Here is an 18,987-nt window from a genome sequence, read left to right as displayed (position 1 = left end):
TTTTAACAACAACAAATAAATAAATAAATAAGTAATTCCTCATAAATATCTAACCCTAAAAGCAGGAAAATGTCAAGTTAATGCATTAGTCATTACCCATTGTTCACGCAGCATGTTTCCACACAGCAACAGCTTCTGAGTCTCCGGAAGGAATTTTCTTCTGCCTCCAGCTGATAATGAAACACACTGCACACAAAACATTAAACTCCCTCACAGAGCAGCACAAAGCCTTACCTATGACCTCAGCAAAATAACAAGTAGTCAGCACTGAGATGGTTGCCAAGATTAGTTGTGCAGTGTATCACACTTGTTACAAGATAAGACCCTGCAGATGTCTTGTGCTGTAGTGTGAAGAAGCCTCACATGTAGTTAAGAGTCATGGAAGATACAAAGCCTCAGCATCTGGTCAAGTGCAGATTCAAAAGGAAACCTAGTGTAGCAAGCTCCCAGGCTGTTCCTTCCATCCCCAGTTTCCTCACCAGATATAAAACAGCCATAACTCAGTCAGGCCCAGTCAAGTCCAGGCTACTCTAAGGAGAGCCTGAACTTGGGTATCCCACATACCTCAGTGACCCTTGTTACATGCGATGCTGGGATTTCTCTGAAGGTCTTGAGGACTAATTGGACAGAGAGTACTAGACTTGGTTGCCCCAGCCACTTCTTGTAAGAGCAATCACTTTCCAAAACACATTAAAGAACCTTCATAATGCATTTATATGGTAAGGGGTACAAAATGAATTCAGGACTGAATATGACCAGAGTTCATGCTTGAAATGTTGCATTGATCCACCTGAACCTACCCCTGGGCTCTCACAGCTACAAGGTATTGATGCCCTTCAGTGTAGTGTCACTATAGTCTGCCTTGGCACACATGGCTAGTATTAACGATGTCCACTGATAATCGCTTCAGGTGTTTCTATGCCCTGGTGATGCCACTTTAAAATACACAACAATAAATACTTGCAACCCTATTAATATTTTAACAGGGTAAAAATAATGTCTGAAGTTATTTTTCAGTGTTGAAATTTTTGACCTGTCATTCAAGATAATGATATAGAGCACATTTATTGTTTATTTTGCTATCACTGCTTTAAGTGGTGGAAGAAAAGCTTGTAATTCAGATGAGCTACTTCTCTGAAACTGTCACACAGCAAGCAATTATAGATGGCTCAGACAGATGTTTTTTTGCCCCTACTATGTAAGATCCCAATTATCTCGCATACAAACTGCCATGAGGAATGAAGGAAGAATTAGGAAGACTAAGAACTTTGTTTAACAGATGCATTTGTGTAAGTCATTCTGTGCTTACTCCGAAGTAATGGTGGAGAACCAGCGGCCTCTTAGCTCTAAAGCAAGGCTAAAGCAGATCATTAATGGCATTGGAGCACTCAATGAAACCTGACCACATCTACGTATGATGCCAAAAGGCTGTGAAAGTGTTATTATTACCCTCAGTGGGAGCAGAATGTTATCTTACTCCTGCAAAGCTGGATACCCTAGTAGTAAAAAGAAGGAAAAAAAAAAAAAAAAAGCCAGTGTCATCCAGGTAATGCATCCATTTCAGTATACCCATCATTTGGGTCACTGTTAACAGAAATGAGAGAGACTATTGATAGCACTTCCCATCTTTGGCTCTGGAGGATACTATTTCATACAAAGAGTTTCCGTTTCTTATGTTCACCCAGTAATTGTAGTCAAGCCTGAGGGCTCAAAAGGAAGCATCAATGAACACAAAAGTGCTCCAGCAGACCTTGTCAGACAAGAGACCAAAAGGGGACTCACCAGTCACATGTTGGAGGTGCTCAGAATTCCTTTGTTTTCTTCCTCTGTGTCTCAATTTGACCTCTTGGAAAATATACTGATATGAAGTAGTGCCCTCCTGTTTGATACATGGGCTTTGTATTTCCACAGACCATTTTGTATGTAAGTATTTTAGCTAGCTGAATCACTCCCAGCCTACAGTGTACATTTTCAAAGGGACTATAAACACAGAGAAAGAAAATTACAACTTCTAGCTTTATTGGAAGTGCTGTATCTGGATCTAGTTAGTTAGCTAAGTGAATAAATGAATGAGCGTACAAACAACCAGAAATGACATTTCAGTTATTTTTGCTAGCTTGGAAGCTCTTAATCTTATAATTAAAGGCTCTGAGATTTGAAATTCTGTTACAGTGGTCCTGACAATGAAATATTTCCACAATAGCTCTGGGACTGGAACTCAGACAGGTAAGAATCATCTTGATCATTTTCTCTCCAGCCAGAGATTCAAGCTGGGTCCAGTGTGCCTTTAAGCACTCATCACAAGTAATTACCCTGCAGAGGGAACACAGCCAGAGAAATGTTACAGCATTACTATTATTACTTTTTTGGATTAAGTAATAAATATTTAAGAGAGTAAAGCTAGCCCACAAGAAATGACAAATGAGCACATGCCAAAACCCCACCTACTCAACTGTGCACCTTAAGGCCGCTTCTACCCAAAATAGACAGCAAAAATTATTCCCTTCCCCATCACTGTGGGCTCTTATTTTCTTTATAAAGCTAAACTTGCCTTCAAAGATAAACTGCAGTTTGATATTACTTACTTTTATAAATGTTTCTGGTCTATTTCTTTCAGAATAACACAGTGAGGTCAAAACAACACAAGGCAGCACAATGTTGGTGTAGTTTCCATTATAGAGCTAAAGATGCTTCTGTTTTTTTCAGTTTGCAGATCTCCACGCCTGTCTGAGAGAGGTGCATGTCTTTGTACAGCAGTTAACTCTTTTTACCATAGGATCACATTTTTTCGATACTTTTGCACATAATTTGAATGTAAGCCAGAGTTCTAAAGACTCACAGACTCCAGAGTAAAAATCAACAAATTTGTACTTTTTCCATTTCCATATCATCCTCAGTCACTCACTCACTGCCCACTCAGCTGATAATACTCTCTCGCACTAAATTTTGTACCAGAAAATTTGCAAAAATAGATAGTAAATAGTGAAAATAATGAATAGTTAGGCATTTGTAAAAAACTCCTTCCATATTTAAGAAATTCACTTTCAATGACTGCATCAGGACTTGTTCATTTGATCTTTCACTACACATTTCCTTGATGAAGGAAGTAGATGAAGTTTAAATGGACATGTGTGATACAGACCTTGGGAACCTGGGACTTGGGACTTCTTAGAAGTTATTTCTAGCCTTTCTAGTATTTTTGTTATTCAAATATATCAAAGTTCTGCAAACAAGAGGTGGTGATTATGAGAATTAGCTGGATATCATACCATATTCTCAGTCCTACTTACGTTTCAAAACAATTTTTTTTGCATGTAGCAATGATAAAAAATATCTTCGAATCCTCAAACATTTTTCGTAGGTCAATCTGATTAATTTAGATAAAAAAATGTTTTATTAGTAGCTTTTAAAATATTGATAATGTTATTGGTCATTTGTGAAAACAATCCATGGAAGACTTAAATTCCATAGATTTGAAAGAAGGTTCTTATTTGTCTATTCATCAGGCAGCAAAGGCAATCTACATATCCTGTGTATCTTAACTCCTTCAGTTCATAGACACAGGAATGAGCAAACCTCTGATGTATTGCCAATATTTCTAAAATGCTAGCATGTCAGGCAATCCCTGAATGCAGTTTAGCCCCATCCCAACTATGACAAACGTACCCTTCATGAATCAGAGGGGCATGTGCCAGTCTTCCAACCGTGTGTTTTTCATTTTGCAACTTCTTCTTGTTTAAAAGGACCAGTCATTTAATCTGCTCCAGTTTTATACCACAGTTATTCCCTCTTTTTTCATGCACCTACAGCCTAAGTAAACTTTTTATAAACAGAAAAAAACTTCTACCACTACGAAAAGAAAAACTAAGAAATAAGACATTGACAAAGTGTCTTCTTGGCTGTTTACCACCATTACTGCTTTGCACTAGAAGATTCTGGGGAAGATCTTATTTCATATATATTTCTGTAAGTAACCAGAATATGACTTTCACATAGACTGAAATCTCTAACTAGAATATTAAGAGAAAATTGAAGAGCAGTAAGTCCAGGACTGCAATCATATGAAATATTTCTATCAATATAAAGTGCAGCATATCAGAGGCCCTGCAGTATAACTGTAAAGTCCTTGAAAACCAGAAATTTGCTTGATGTTGACCCCACCATACAAAGGCACGTAAACGTCTCTTTTGAGAGATCCAGATGAAGCACACTAAGAAAACTTGAGTGCTTAAAGGCAGACCCAACAGTTCATTTTTAAACAAAGGATGCCTTAGAGACTCTTGCCCTCACAAGTATTGATTGAAAGACACATTAAACAGAGAGCTTGGTTACTCCTTAAAAAAAGGCAACCTTACAAGACCAGACTAAAAGAGTTTCAGTAAGAGAAAATCCCATCTCTTTACTGCTAGAGGTGGGCTGGATTTTGGGGGTTGAGGTTAATAAATCCGGATGTCATGGTAACTGCTAGGTCACCTCTGTGCATAGAGGCAAAGGGACATCAACCCAATTCTTTTTCTCTCAGGGCAAAATTCATACCTCTTCCTAAAACAACAGATAACAAAACACCAGACATAACTTCATATATTTTCCAGTTTCAGGCTTCTAACCTAGACACAAGGCTCAGGGATCAGCCTTTTCTTCCCTTTAGTGTTATCTCCCAATGAAAGGTCAGTAGGGGCTCAGTACAGACCACCTTCTCCCACAGCACCTGTCATGGCCAGCATTGACTCCATAAGACGTCCTACAAGGTTACCGTTCTCATCCTTATCCTGTCCCTGCAGCAATATGCAGCCAAGAATACAGGCAGCTGAAAACAAAACAGAATAAAACAAAACAAAACAAAACAAAATAGTTACTTGTTTATATCATAAAGAAACTTAAAGCAAATTCTGAGAAGTAAATACTAGATTTTATATATGATTTTTTACTTTTTTGTATTCCTATTTTTTTCCTTTAAAAAAATAAAAAAATAAAAAAAATATCTCTCTCTCTCTCTCTCTCTCTCTCTCTCATCTAACCTTGTTACTGGCAGGAGCTAAGTTTTGTCATAAGGGACCTTCTAGGTCCTGAGCAGGCTTAAGCCAGCTTGTTGCTACTGTAACATAAATATTATACAATAGTTTGTACCTCCTTTTACCCACAGGAGTGAGTCTTTGCCCAGACATTTCTCATGTAGGAAAGTTCTTTAAAATGTATTGCAACTGCATTCCATATTTACTTACTCTTCCCTCCAATATCACATGATCTGTAGAGCTAAACACAGATTAAGATCCTTTTTTTTATTCCTAATATCATACCATGTAAACTTATAGCTAGAGTGTGCTGAGATTAGTCTAATAAATTGTTTAGTGTGAATCTTAGCAGCTGTGGGGAAAAAAATAAACAAATAAAAAGTAACATTTGCAGGCTAGTTCTGTGGAACTTTTCTTAAAATCTTAAAACAGAAACCACCAGAAACAAAACAAAACAAAACAAAACAAACGAATAAACAAAACCGTTAAATAATAGTTTAAGGAACGGATGCCAAGTCTTTTCTTTTCTTTTTTTCCCCAAACAATCAACACAACTGTTGAGCTTCAGAGCATGTGCTAAAAATAAGGATTTTTCTTATAAACAGCAGTTGCATCTATTTAATTCAAGCTGGTTTGAAAACTACTTTATGTAACTCGATGGAAACCTCTTTATGGGTATTCTTGCAGTAGTTCAGATGCAATTTACAACTTTTCCTAGTAAATTTGCAAATTCAACCAAACCAACATAATCTGACCTAATTTGAATTTGGACTCCACAGAGGAATTATACAAAGCCTCTTAAAAAATTTGTTTCACAGAAAAAAAAAATGATAAAGCTTTGTGCATAGATATGACCTAAGGTGCCCAAAATTTTAGTCAGTATTTTGACCCACAGCCTCCTAAGAATTCTTTTTTTTGTGAGCTCCATATGCCAGAATTTGTTGTAAGATGTCTCTACAATAGAGAGGCCAGAGGCAAAAGTAACACATTGGTCTGGATCTACTGCTTAGGGCTTATTTTGTCACCTCCTTCTGTACAGGGACCCATGATGGTAAGTCTGCCCCAGAAGTTCAGCATAGTTCTTATCCATGCAACTCAGATCCAAAACTTTATTCGGGTTTTTCAGGCATTTTTTTTTTTCATATAACTTTAAATATTTTGATTATACTGAAGTCTTAATAATGAGACTAAAAGGACTTAGTAAGAGATAAGCAAAGAGATTTCAATTCAACCAGAGAAGAAAGACCTTAGCTCTGACTGAAAAAAGATGGATGATGTGTTATTATTGGTGGCATTAACTCATCAAAACAGAAGAGAGCCTGTAATTTCCATTGACCAGCTACTAAAGCCAGGCATATTAATACATGCAGAAATAAAAAGAACATGAGCTGAAATTCAAATTATTTTTGACATTCACAAAAAGTCTAGTCATAACACCTTGTCGGGAGAAGATAGTTGCATTCTGTGGAGTACTGATGCAAAAAACCTTGCCCTTACAGAGCATCTTATTTAAATTAATACTTTTAAAAAAAAATAAACAAACAAACAAGAACAGCAAAAAAACTTGTAGTTTATTACTGAAACTTTAGTGCACTTAAATGTCTCTTTTTTTTTTTTAATTACATGTTTATGCTTAAAAATTCAGTAATCAAACTGGGAGACTGGGAGAAGACATTATAGATGTTAAATAAACATAGCTAAACAGATGGAAAATATATGCTGTGTTCCTATTACAAACAAACTTGTGGGGAAAGAATAATGTACAATGGGAAAAAAAATCTAAATATAAAAACTTCCATTTTAAACCTGAATCTTTGTAAACTCTGACATGCTGAATGGAAATGTTTTAGTATTACCATAGCACTAATACATGCCCAGAGCATTGTAGGCTGAGTTCTATATGCGTAAAGCTAGTTGACATTTTTAGTAACACTTTTTTCAGAGAGGATATGTTCCCAGTTACATCTGGGAAATTTCACAGCCTAAAGTTTAATATTTCCACTAAATTTTCAGACAAATGAGGTGGAAGAAAGGCTGTGAAAACTCCCAATTTAGAGAAAGCATAACATGTTGAGTCTGGCCGTAGTACTAACTGAGGGCAAAATGTTGCTTCTCCCTTTCCAGCTCAAAACACACAGTTCTGAGTAAACGTGATTTTCCCTTAGTGGTCTCTCTGCATTTTTCAAAGGAATAGTGACACAGAAAAAAGACACAGGGAGAAATAGATTTTTGTTTTTGTCATTGTCATTCATCTCTAAAGTTACAACTCAGTGGTATAGAAAATGGAAGATTTTCCTTTTCTCAAGTGGTCATAGAGGAGAGGTAGACAACATGTAGGTTTCAACATATGTAAGCGTGGTACTCCTGGGCTTACTTCACTCTTTGCTGATAAAAAGCCATTTTAGAAGAGAAGAAAAACAGTAAATAAATGAATGAATAAATAAACAGAAATACAAGTATCTTAGGTGAATTTCACAGTAGAAGTTGCTGGTATATGTTACCATTAAACTAACAGCTTGTCTATGGCACAGTATTAACATAGACATCAACCTAGACATACCCATACTAGTTAGTTGCTATCTTAGCTAGCCACTTGTGCTACCCTTCAGGCACTGTAGGGATACACGCACTTCCCAAGATGATTACGCCCAACCCAAATAGGCACATAAAACATGCACTTGGGGCAGCTCCAGCAGCGACTCTAACTTGATGGGCCATCAAGATCCATCAAGTACTCCCTCAGGGATCATTAGAACTCCCCATTTCTTCCCAAGGGAAACTAGAAAGTATGCATTGGACACCCTGCTCTTCAGACAGGCAGTTAATTGGTGAAATGTACCCCAATCTTCGTTCCACACTCAGTAGATTCAACTTTCAGGTCATGATTCTCCTAAGTAAAACAAAAAATATACTCAATGCGGGAGGCCTCTTGTAGGGACAGTCTGTCCTATTCCCCTTCCCAGTTTCCCTGTTATACCCCTTGTGCCTGCCCTGTATGCACAAGGCAAGCAGGCAGTGCTAAGGCTCAGGGGCAGAGACCACTATAACGATGCTGCATACCAGTAACACCCAAAGGGGCCAATCATGATTCAGGGCATTACTGGGAACTTACCTGTCTCCTGGATGCTTTATAGTTATGAGGCAGCAGGACATGGTTTCCTTTCTTTTTCTATTCCAAGCTGTGCAATAGCACATAACAGACTTGGCATTCACATGAAGGAAATGAGCTCAGATTGTCACCAGCAGCTCTTCTGTTTCTGTGCCATCTCTGTCTTTCCATCACCTCTAGCGCTCTGGCCAAGGACGAAGGCTTACGGTTTGATTTGAACACTGCCTCTAAGATCCCAGCTTGACCAGTTGTCAAGATAATGAGGAGACAGTGTTTCCACCACAGTACTGGCTGTTATTAGTAATAATTAAAACATTACTTTGGAAGCAATTCTTTCTGTCCAGCTGAGAGCTCTTGCCCAGAACTTTTACCAGCAGCATCCAGCTTGGCTTCCTCTGAGTCTTTTAAGAATTAACATGCTCAAAGTAACCTCAATCATCAGATTGAAATTCCTGTATTAGAGTAACAAGTATCTATTCTAGCTATTGTGGAATTATGGGGAGCTTTATGCACATAGCCCAGCTTCCACAGTGCAAATACAGAAGGAACCTGAAAAACTTGTGAAGTAAATGTAACAGGGATAAGGAAAGGTAACAAGCAGGCAGAATAAGCACAGGGAAGCAATGAAATAATACGTGTCGGCAAGAGAGTGCCATAACAAGAGGCAGAGCACAAGCAGTCACAGTTTAAAGGGAGGGAGTTTAAAGAGCTTCAAATACCTAAGCAGTAGGAATCACCAAAGAAGAGGTGGCTGAGTTGAAAAGAGTGGCTTTAATTTATTTGCCTAGGTTTGGAAAAAAATCTGCAATTTATAGTAACGTTTCATGATGGGATAAATTTGCATTTAAGGTGAAGAAAAAGGAGAAAATCGAGGCAAGGGAGAACTAACTATTACAAGTGAGTACAATAAGCACTACACAGTGAGTAAATGGCCATCCCACTTAGGCTGTGCAGGGAGCCCTAATAGAGACAAATAGCACTGCTGCCTGGCATGATACATGAAAAATAGCTTCAGCATTTTACTGAATCATAACAGTTCACCTAATGTAATGACTGCAGAGAAAAGTTATCTGTTCTGAAGGAGTGTTTTATCTATGTGGGATATTTTTTTCTTCCTGAAACTGTCAGAATCACCTGACACCTGGATACCAGAACCTATTCATGTGAGCTGAAGAACCAAGCATCACGTGTGTTGCCTGTTCTCTGTATTCAAAACTAAAAAGTGTCTTGCCCAAAAAAAACAAGGAAAATGCCAATTTTGCATGTCAAACAAAGCTTGAACTAAGTTATGGGATTTCAGTAGGCTTTTGATCAGTTGCTGATTTAACTGTACCTATTTTCCATGAGTAACAAATTAACTGTATTCCTTTCACATACTTCTATCTCAGTCCCTGCACCAGGATGAAAAGAGTAGATCCTCTTCTCTCTAAACAGCAGAAATATTTCAAGATAACAAAAGGAATCTTTTTGCACAGTTACCGCATATGTCTATCCAGTGGTCAGCAGGAAAAACTCAGTTTCACAATGGGCCACTTTTTGTGTGAAGGCAATGCTGGCTATTGACAGTGTACAAAATGGTGGAAAAATAATCTTTTTAAAAAAATTCTTAAGTGAAATATATGAAGAATTTAATAAAAGGCACGCTGTTTAAAAGGTGCTCAGGGGCTGCTTATTTTTGTGTGTATGTGTTGGAAAATTAGTCATATTATCTACTTTCAAAAGATCCAGGCTGCCAGTATTCCTTTAACAGCAGTTCTACAGGTACAATGAACTGAATCAGTACATAAAGTTAACACCGTTCCCCTGGGAAGACAACTGAAATCACATGCCAATTAAAATCTTTCAATGTGTTCACCTAATAGCAAAATATTACAGCGGCCTACACAGCCCAGTAGTGTTCCATATATAAAAATAGCTTTCCAGAAATAACTACCCTGCTGTATTGGACTTCTGAATTTCCCAGAGGACCGGTTACTTTTGTTTTATGTGTTAATGCACTCGCTGTAGAGAGAAAGTACTGAACCCGAATATATTAGTGGTAGTTTGCTTATTGCCTACAAATGGCATTTAAACAACAGTAATACTGCTTTAGACTTGAAAAGCTTTTGCTTTCAGAATTTTGGCAAGTTGTTGGAATAATTCTGTGCTCCATTCCCAGTGCATAAATCTCAACACAGTGGGTATATATTCTCAGTCAAATTACTGTGAGAGGAGGAAACCTCACAGTTGTCTGAATGCAATGAGTTTGGCAAGATAGCTCCATTATTGTACTTTTTAATCCGACATATTTTTTTTTCACTGCTCAGCAAGAGCAAGTAATCAGAACAGAAAGTGATTCCAAAATGTAAATTAGGGTGTCTGATGTAGGGATCCAGTGTATATAAAAAGTCTTGTATCGAAAATATTTCCTTTTCTAGTTCACTACTGACAATCAAACCTTTGAAGCAAAAGAACTGCTCTTCTAATCTTGGTGTTATTTTAGTGTTTCTTTTAAGAATGCAGCACATGAGCATACACATAAATATATTTGTTTAGAATTTTCAATTTCTGTTAAATTTAATTACTTCTTTTTGTGACTTTAAATCTAGGGCAGCTCGAAAGCAAGGGGAGTTTCTATTAAATACTATAACTTTTCACAGAGACAAATATGTTGGCAAAGGTGTGACTAAATGAAAACACATGGAGTATGACTATCACCAAGGCATCTAAATGTTAACAGTTTAGACTTTCAGCCTAATGAAGCACATATTCAAAAAAATTAAGACCACAGATCCTTCAATCACTGCATCTCAAAAACATTGTTAAAATTATTCTAATGAGAATGCTAAGAGTTCAGAATATGCAGGGTGAGACCATTATGTAAAGTTGACAGACATTGTTTGAAATCTCTAACAGACCTTTTTAATATTTATCTGGCACAGGTATGGTATTTAAGTAAAATAGAGTTAAGAATAGTAGTTAAGCATATATTGTTCAGAGTACATTACTCAGAAGATGTTCAGAGTACATTATTTTGAAGATGACTCCTAACATTGCTTAATCATTAATTTACAGAAAAGAGAGTAAGGTGAATATGCAGGTAACATCACTGAGGTATACAGGCTACAAAGGATAAAAGTATTTCACTCAATACATACAAAAGAGTGGATAAACATACTCACAGAGATTCACTGAGCTTCATAAAGATTCAAATATAGATCTTACTGCAGGAGTTGAGCTGTAGTTCCTGCTTTGACATGGTGCCATGTGATACAGGGAAAAGATTTGACCCCAGTGTAATATACTATTAGAATCGTTGTGTATCCATGAAAATGTATTGCTTCACTGACTTTGCTGTAGTTATGTACAGACACTATTATTATTTATTATTTGCATTATGGTAGCTGCCATCAAGGAGCAGGGATTCAGTGAGCTAGTCATTATAGAGACGTTTACAGAGCTTATAGTGTACATGAGAGGCAGTATATCAGAAGAGACAAGCATGATTGGGAAGGATGGCATTACAAATGAGAGATAGACCAGGGAAGTCTGCTAAAGTCACACATTGTTTCTTTGTGTAAAGTCACAACCATCCTTAAGAATATTTCCAAACAGGGTTCTGTATTAGACAGAAAGGATGGAGACTTCTATAGAACAAAAGACTGCAAGTACTGTTGTTTAAGCAAAGTGCATATCAACTGTACAATTTTTCACCTTTCCGCACACCTTTCATGCTTGTAGACTTTTTTTTTCAACTCATTTAAACTCATTTCATTTGAACAGATTATAATATGCATTTGGGTCATGGACAGAGAGAATGAATCAGTCATAGTCACCTAAATTAATTTTTTCTATTTGGCATTATCATTTTCCTTAGAGAGACTGATTTATTGTCATTATACACATAACAGTTATGGAAAGGAAGTAACTTTGAATTATTGAGAGAAATAAACACCAAACATCATATATGAAATAGGCAGCAACTTCCTGTTTGTGTTTAAAAAGAAAGTTGATGCTGAAAAAAAAGGCATTTAGCCTTGAACAGTACAATGCTTCTGGGAAAGACTGATCGTTATTCTGTTCAATGTGATCTTGAAAGTTAGATATTTGCCCTGAATACAGGGCAATGCAAAAAGAATGTTTTTCAAGTGAAATAACAGCACGCTTCTGTAACAAAATTGTCAGCAATAAGGGCTAGAAGCATGCAGTAGAGCTCTGCATTTGGTATCACATCAACATAAGGAAAAAATTTTAAACTTGACATTTTTTTTATGAGAATTAATAATGTTCGTAGACTTTATTTTCTTCCATGGTATAAAATTGCTAAACAAGCCTAGGCCAAACCCCCAGATTTAAATTCTCTGAACTAGTAAGTGTTTTGAAAATAAAATTTAGACCCAGAACATAATTTCTCAGCTTGGCACATTAAACCAATAGAGTACACCTATATCTTCAATCTAGACACTAATGTACTGGTATAACCTTGACCTGATTTGAATTTTGCAGGTGTTGAAAAACAGCAATTCCTAAAAACTGTTTTAAATATGATCTCCATAACTTCATAACCATGATAGCTATGAAAACCAGAAATCAATCTTCAAAGATATTTAATATCAGCTTTACTGCAAGTATTCACTATGCAAATGTAGCTAAAGTTAACCATTTCTCTAAAAGAGCAATTTTAGATTCTGTTTTTTACCTCTTCTCTCAGATGTCACAATTACACTTCATACAAGTTGGAAAATTTAGCAGTAGATTTATTATAGCTGTCTCCATAGGTAAAGATTTTTTTTCACCCTGTAAATTAATGACCCCATCAAAGACGTCTGCAACAGACAGAAAAACAAGCAAAACAAAGGGGAAAATAAGAGGAAGTCACACTGTACTTGCCAATGTTCCTTATTTTACAGTTATAAAAAACTTATATTAGCTGGCTGAGCTTTAACTACAGTTCCTTGATTTCATGAAAATCCTGGCTTTCCTACTCCTAAGAAGGACAAAAAGAAGAAGAAGATGAACCGTTTGTGTTGCTGACTATTTGTGTAAAAAAGCTTGAAAACAAAACAAAACAACAACAACAACAAAAAAGCCATTTGTTTTGACTCTTAAACAAAACATATTAGAGAAGCCTTTAGACTTTCTGCATAATTATCATCTTTGGAATCTATCATAACATTGGTCACTAGTTCATTTCTAAATCTTTCTGGGCAAAAACGCCTGTCAGGATAGTCCTAAAACTTGAGGGAAGTGAATAGGGTAAATGATTTTCTAATTTTCTTACTTATTTACTGTGATTCTGTGATCATTCTCATACAGTATCACAGTCAAAGGAAACATTTATTCATTTCTTGGACATGCCTGTGAAGGCTTCCTCATGAATTTGAATACCATATATTTGCTGAAATGTAACAAGAAGCTCAAGATCTTCAATATCAATATCAAACCATTATAATTTTTATGGCCCTAGAAACTGATATCTATAACAGCTATATTTGGGCAGATCTGAGTAGAATAAGCATCTTCATCATTGCCTAATCACTTTCAGCCCTCATCTACCTCGTCTATGGCTCAATTGATTCGATTTTTTTCTACAGCTAGAATGCATGTTGGTTGTAGAATAGAACCTAAACTTAGACGCATATAGTTTAAGATTTTGTACTGTTTTTAACCCTGTACTAGGTAAAAAAAGGAATGACAACAAGAAATATTCTCAGGTTTGCCAGTCTTTTGCTTTTAGGTGAGAGAAATCTTGTCAAACATGATCTAGCACAGAAAACATTACTGAAAAGTCACCTTATGACTTTTAGTAATTGATGGACTCAGTTTTAAATGGACAAAACATTTACATGCCTTGACTTTTCAAAAATATCATGTATTCCAAGTCCCAAAATACAAATTCTGGTGTGGGATCTGAACAAGTAATTCCAAGACAACTATCCAGCCTACCTAGCATCACATATTTATCTTTATTATTATTGACTGAACTGAATCTACGTACCCCTGTACTGGATCTACATACATCATCTTAGAGTCTGCATTAGTTTTACTATTTCAGGTTTGTTTTTATTTTTATTTATTTCCATTTCTTTTCCCCTTTCGGTCTCTACTCAGACTGTTTTATAAATCACTGAGTGTATCCTGCTGTTATTGCCCTCTACGCAAGTATTGTCATTTACTTCCCTGCAGCCTGGATCAAACTACAAGTTATATAACTGAAGGTTTCTGCAGGTAGGATATTTTACTGCTCGTAAATACAACTTCCTCACATCATTCAAAACAAAGCTAGGTATTAGCAAATAGCAGCAAATACTTAATCCTTCTTTTCCTTTTCAAAGGGTCACCTTTAATAGCTATATGCTGTTGTCTGAATGACAAAAAAAAAATGCAAAAAACATTCCTCAAAACTGTTTACCATTTGTCTCTAGGAAATTACAAAAAACATGAGATCCTACATTACAGTGAATATTTAAAAGTAATTCCATATTGCACTTTGTCTCTAAAATTAATATGTCCTAAGTTCTGACAGGAGAAGAATTAAGAATGTATCTTGCTTTCAAGTCCTTCTAGCTTGCCATGTTGTTGGGTGGTTGACCAACATCACAGCATTTTACCAGAATTTTAAGCCTGCCAATTATTTATTCCATGCAGTGCTAGGGGTCTACCATTGCCTCCTCCCATAAAATCTTCTTGTCATTGGATTTCTAACACCATTAATTTGGAGATACTTAAGTGCTGCAATGGAAAACATCTAGTTCACTTGAAAAAGGGAAAAAAAAATAGAGGGAAATGAATTTATATGAAGATCCTAATGAAACTCTGAACTGCAAAATAGCATTTACATTCTGTTGAGAATTACATCAGCCTTCTATTCTTTGCATTTATGTGAGATCTGACTTGAAAACTCATATGATATACAAAGCATTGAAATATAATTCCTGTTGACATTACAATAGATTTAGTAATATATTTTCAAAATTTCTTAAGTGGCATAGCTTTTTGCAACTCCAAGTAGCCTCACATAGGTTTAAGACATTCTCTCTATTCATCTAAACATGCTAAATCCAGATTCTAAACAATCTTAAATTTTGAAAGACAGACCTAGACAATTCTGAAATCTTTGTTAATTCATTTCTTAAAAAAATTAGTAATGGTCTGGTACTTTCAAAGTACTTTCAAAACCCTACTTTTCATCAGCATTAATGAGTTTAAAATTTTCAGACAGATTCTTGTGTCTTACAAACTGTTTTTTTAATCCTAGGAAAAAAAATAAATCAGAGTTCTCAATTTAAATCAATTACATTGTGATATAAAATATTTATTCCTAAATAATTGTATTATTATTATCATCATCATTAAAATTTTTACTACTGGAATAATTGAATCATGTCTAAAGCACAATGAATAATAAACATTGTCCCAATAAACATATTCTCTTTCATTTTTGTAAAATATTAGGAATTTTTCTTATTTTTTCTCTCAGTCATATCATCATTGCTGTTGGAATTACATGCTGAGCCCGGAGAGTGTGCACAGTGTAGCTTCCAACTTCTGAGAGCTTAAAATTTAGAGAGAAAGGTAAATCAGTGTGAGCATGTAATGCCAAATAGAAGATGCGTTTGTCAAGAAAGAGGATTATAACATTTATTCACTTCATCTCTTTGTTTGATGTCTATGTTATCACTGGTGCAAGAAGAATTTCAAAGAGAAGGGTGGAATTTGGCTTAGCAAAGATGTAAGTGAGCTCCAAGAGGAAAACAAAGATATCAAAAATGAAGAGATCGTTTAAATGGCGTTGGATTAAGGCAATTGAGAATGTATGAAAGCAGGGAAGAGTTAGAGAATGGAATATGAGAAAATTGAATCAACGGGAAATGCAGAAGAAGTTTCCAAAGGGATTCAAAGACAAAGGTAGTGGGGGACAGATAAGAAAAATTCATGGCAGCATTTTAGAAAATCAATTCTAAAAGGCAGGAAATTATTGTAATGCAGGACCAAAATAGGTCCATGTAGTAAGGGCCGTGAAGAACATACAAGTATTTTTAAGAGTAATCGAGAATAACACATAATTCATGTGCTTTGGCAGAGTTCACAGTTAGATTACATTTCTTATATGTACTATGGAAGCTTGAATATTGCCTTCAAGCAGATATAAAGGTATATATTTTACTCGTTGTGAATCTTAAATATCAAGATTTTACTTAACAATTACCTTAGCCATTGACTTTTTGTCAATCAGAGAAAAATTCTACTTTCCAATTTACTTTCCAAAAATATCAGGAATGCAAATAATTGGTACACCATAAGTAATCTGAATGTGTGTGTGTGTCAGAAATTCCTGAGGACTACCCTGCAAAGCACTTGAGAATTAAGTAGTTGGACACCATGTAACTGAAGGCTTACACGAGGCAAGTAAATTTCAAGTTGTACAAAACTATACTTCCAGCGAAGGACTCATAAGTACTATATAAGCAATATTACAATGAAACAACATAAATTACAAAATTAAAATTAGAAAAACTAAAATTCATTCATACAGAAAAATAAGTTTACTGAGGAGCTCCCATTGGTCTAATGGGTTATCTGTTCGTATATATTTGTATTCATGAAAAACTAACATTCTGTCTTTTCTTTCTCCTTTGAGAAAGACAGGAGGGACAAACACAACTACAGATCTTTTTGCAGTAGAATTTTTTGAGGGCCCAGCATAAGGTACAAATGCCCAAGAAAGACCACAGTGACTCATCACTACAACACGGAAAAATAATGAGGTGGATCAAGCCAATGCAGAAAGAATGGTAAGAGAGCTTGCAGCTTCTAAATAGGCAGTATCACAGGCAGTGACAATGTGAGACAGAGAGAAGATAATATGCTAAAAGCAGAAGACCCCATAGCAGCATTCAGATGTATTGAATAAACTGATTACAAAGAATTGCACACACACACACACACACACACAAAAAATGTAGAAGCATGAACACGTGAATGAGGGGATCCTAAACAAACAGCAAAATAATGTATGGAAAAATTCAGAAAAGCTATGGTTTAAGATCGAGACATAAAGAAAGCAATATGAAAAGAGAGTACCTTATATTTCATTAGGAGCAAGCTGAGAGAAAATATAGATCAATTATTTAATAGGTAACGTGAATAAATAATAATACTAAGAAAATCAAAATACTTACTGCCTTTTTTTATATGAATCTTTGGACAAAAGGTTGTTAGCAACCATGCGTCTAATACAAACTTTATAATAGGGTAGATCAGACCACTAGAGGGAAAGAGAAGAGGAGGCTCAGGGGAGACCTTACTGCTCTCTACGACTACCTGAAAGGAAGGTGTGAGGAGCTGGGGGTCGGCCTCTTCTCGCAGATAACCAGTGATAGGGCTAGAAGGAACGGCCTCAAGTTGCACCAGGGGAGGCTCATGTTGGAAATGAGGAGACATTTCTTCTCAGAAGGAGCAGTCAGACATTGGAATGGGTTGCCCAGGGAAGTGGTGGTGTCACCGTCCCTGGGGGTGTTCAAGGAAAGGTTGGACGTAGTGCTTAGGGACATGGTTTAGTGGGTGACATTGGTGGTAGGGGGATGGTTGGACCAGATGATCTTGGAAGTCCAACCCTAATGATTCTATGATTCTATGATTCTACAGAGCACTTAGAATAGTGAGATGTATTCAGGACAGTGATGGGATGGATTTCAATACACAGTTTTAAAGGAATTAGAAAAAGTGATCCCTTAGTCATTTGCAATGAATTATCTGAGAGAACTGGAGGAGGGCAGAGACAGAGGTGACAGTAAACACTGGAAGACTGGAGAACAGTAAATATAATCTGTATCTTCAGAGTGAGTAAAAAGTAGAACTGTACATAATGAACCCTGAAAGATATTGTGGAAAAGTATTAAACAACCATTTAATTAGACCCTGAAACAAGTAAGGTAGGCAACATCTCAAAAGGAAGTACAAAAGCATATTCTGTCAAAATCATCTCATTTTATTTGACAGTGTAGAGTCTGTGGAGAAAGCAAAAGATATTTCATATCTTTACTATGGAAACGAACTGCAGCTAAAATTATCTTGTAGTAGTGGAAAGACTGGACAAAATAAAGTGTTCAAACTGTAGCGTTCAGTAGTTTCTGGCTATCTCTGGAGGTGGTATCAACATCTTTTATGGCCTGTTTTGGGTTTTCACTAATAGTTTGAATGCTGGAGGAGAGAGCACACATAAAGTTTATGTTAAGAGCAAGCTGGGTGAGTAGAAAGCACATTAGGAAATGCAACCATGTTCAGAATTGTTTAGCTCATTTGAGGAAATAATCTGAAATTAGTAAGATAAAATAAAACTACAAAAAAAAAAAGATAAAAGACAAAATTGTGATTATCTTGACTAGGAAGGAGCTATACAGAAAAAGCTTGGGGCTAATAATGGGTTGTAAGTATAATAGGAGGCTAAAAGTAGTTCATTAAATATTTTAATCTGATGTAAAACAGTCATACCATTACAAGGAAGAGTCTTGCTCTCGTGCTCCCACATTATCCTCCCTTTTGTCACTGAAAAATATTTGTTTAGCTATTTTGTAAACCAGATCAAAGGAACAATGCAGGTGACATTTTTTATTTTTATTTTTTGGCACATTAGTTTTCATCTCAGAGGAGAGAGATGTGAACAGAAAGGGAGGCTGCAGCAAGGCTGACATTCCAAGGTGTGTTCTTTTTTCACATTTTAAGCTGGGTTCACAATGTGACACTTCTCCTAAAAAGTGATGTGAGATGCCCTGAGAGGAACACTGGGTGTTAGACAACAAAGACAACAAGTTCCACTGGGTGAGCACCTGCACTCCATCCCATCACTATAGTTCAGAGAAGTGCAGGACAGCCCATCTAAGAAAG

The 18,987-nt window shown here is 36.2% G+C and overlaps 1 long non-coding RNA gene across 1 annotated transcript in view; it reads right to left on the bottom strand.

Moving 5' to 3' along the window:
- Positions 1-3,955: 3,955 nt before the first annotated feature.
- LOC125184547 (uncharacterized) overlaps positions 3,956-18,987 on the bottom strand; it is an 88,711-nt gene continuing 73,679 nt past the window's right edge. Inside the window, exon 4 of the long non-coding RNA XR_007168711.2 lies at positions 3,956-4,807. This is a non-coding gene — a long non-coding RNA (uncharacterized lncRNA). The remainder of the gene's footprint in view (positions 4,808-18,987) is intronic.

This window comes from Anser cygnoides, chromosome 3, assembly GCF_040182565.1.
Source record: "Anser cygnoides isolate HZ-2024a breed goose chromosome 3, Taihu_goose_T2T_genome, whole genome shotgun sequence".
NCBI lineage: Eukaryota > Metazoa > Chordata > Aves > Anseriformes > Anatidae > Anser > Anser cygnoides.
Note: the sequence above shows the minus strand (reverse complement) of the source record. Positions and strands in the feature narration are given on the sequence as shown.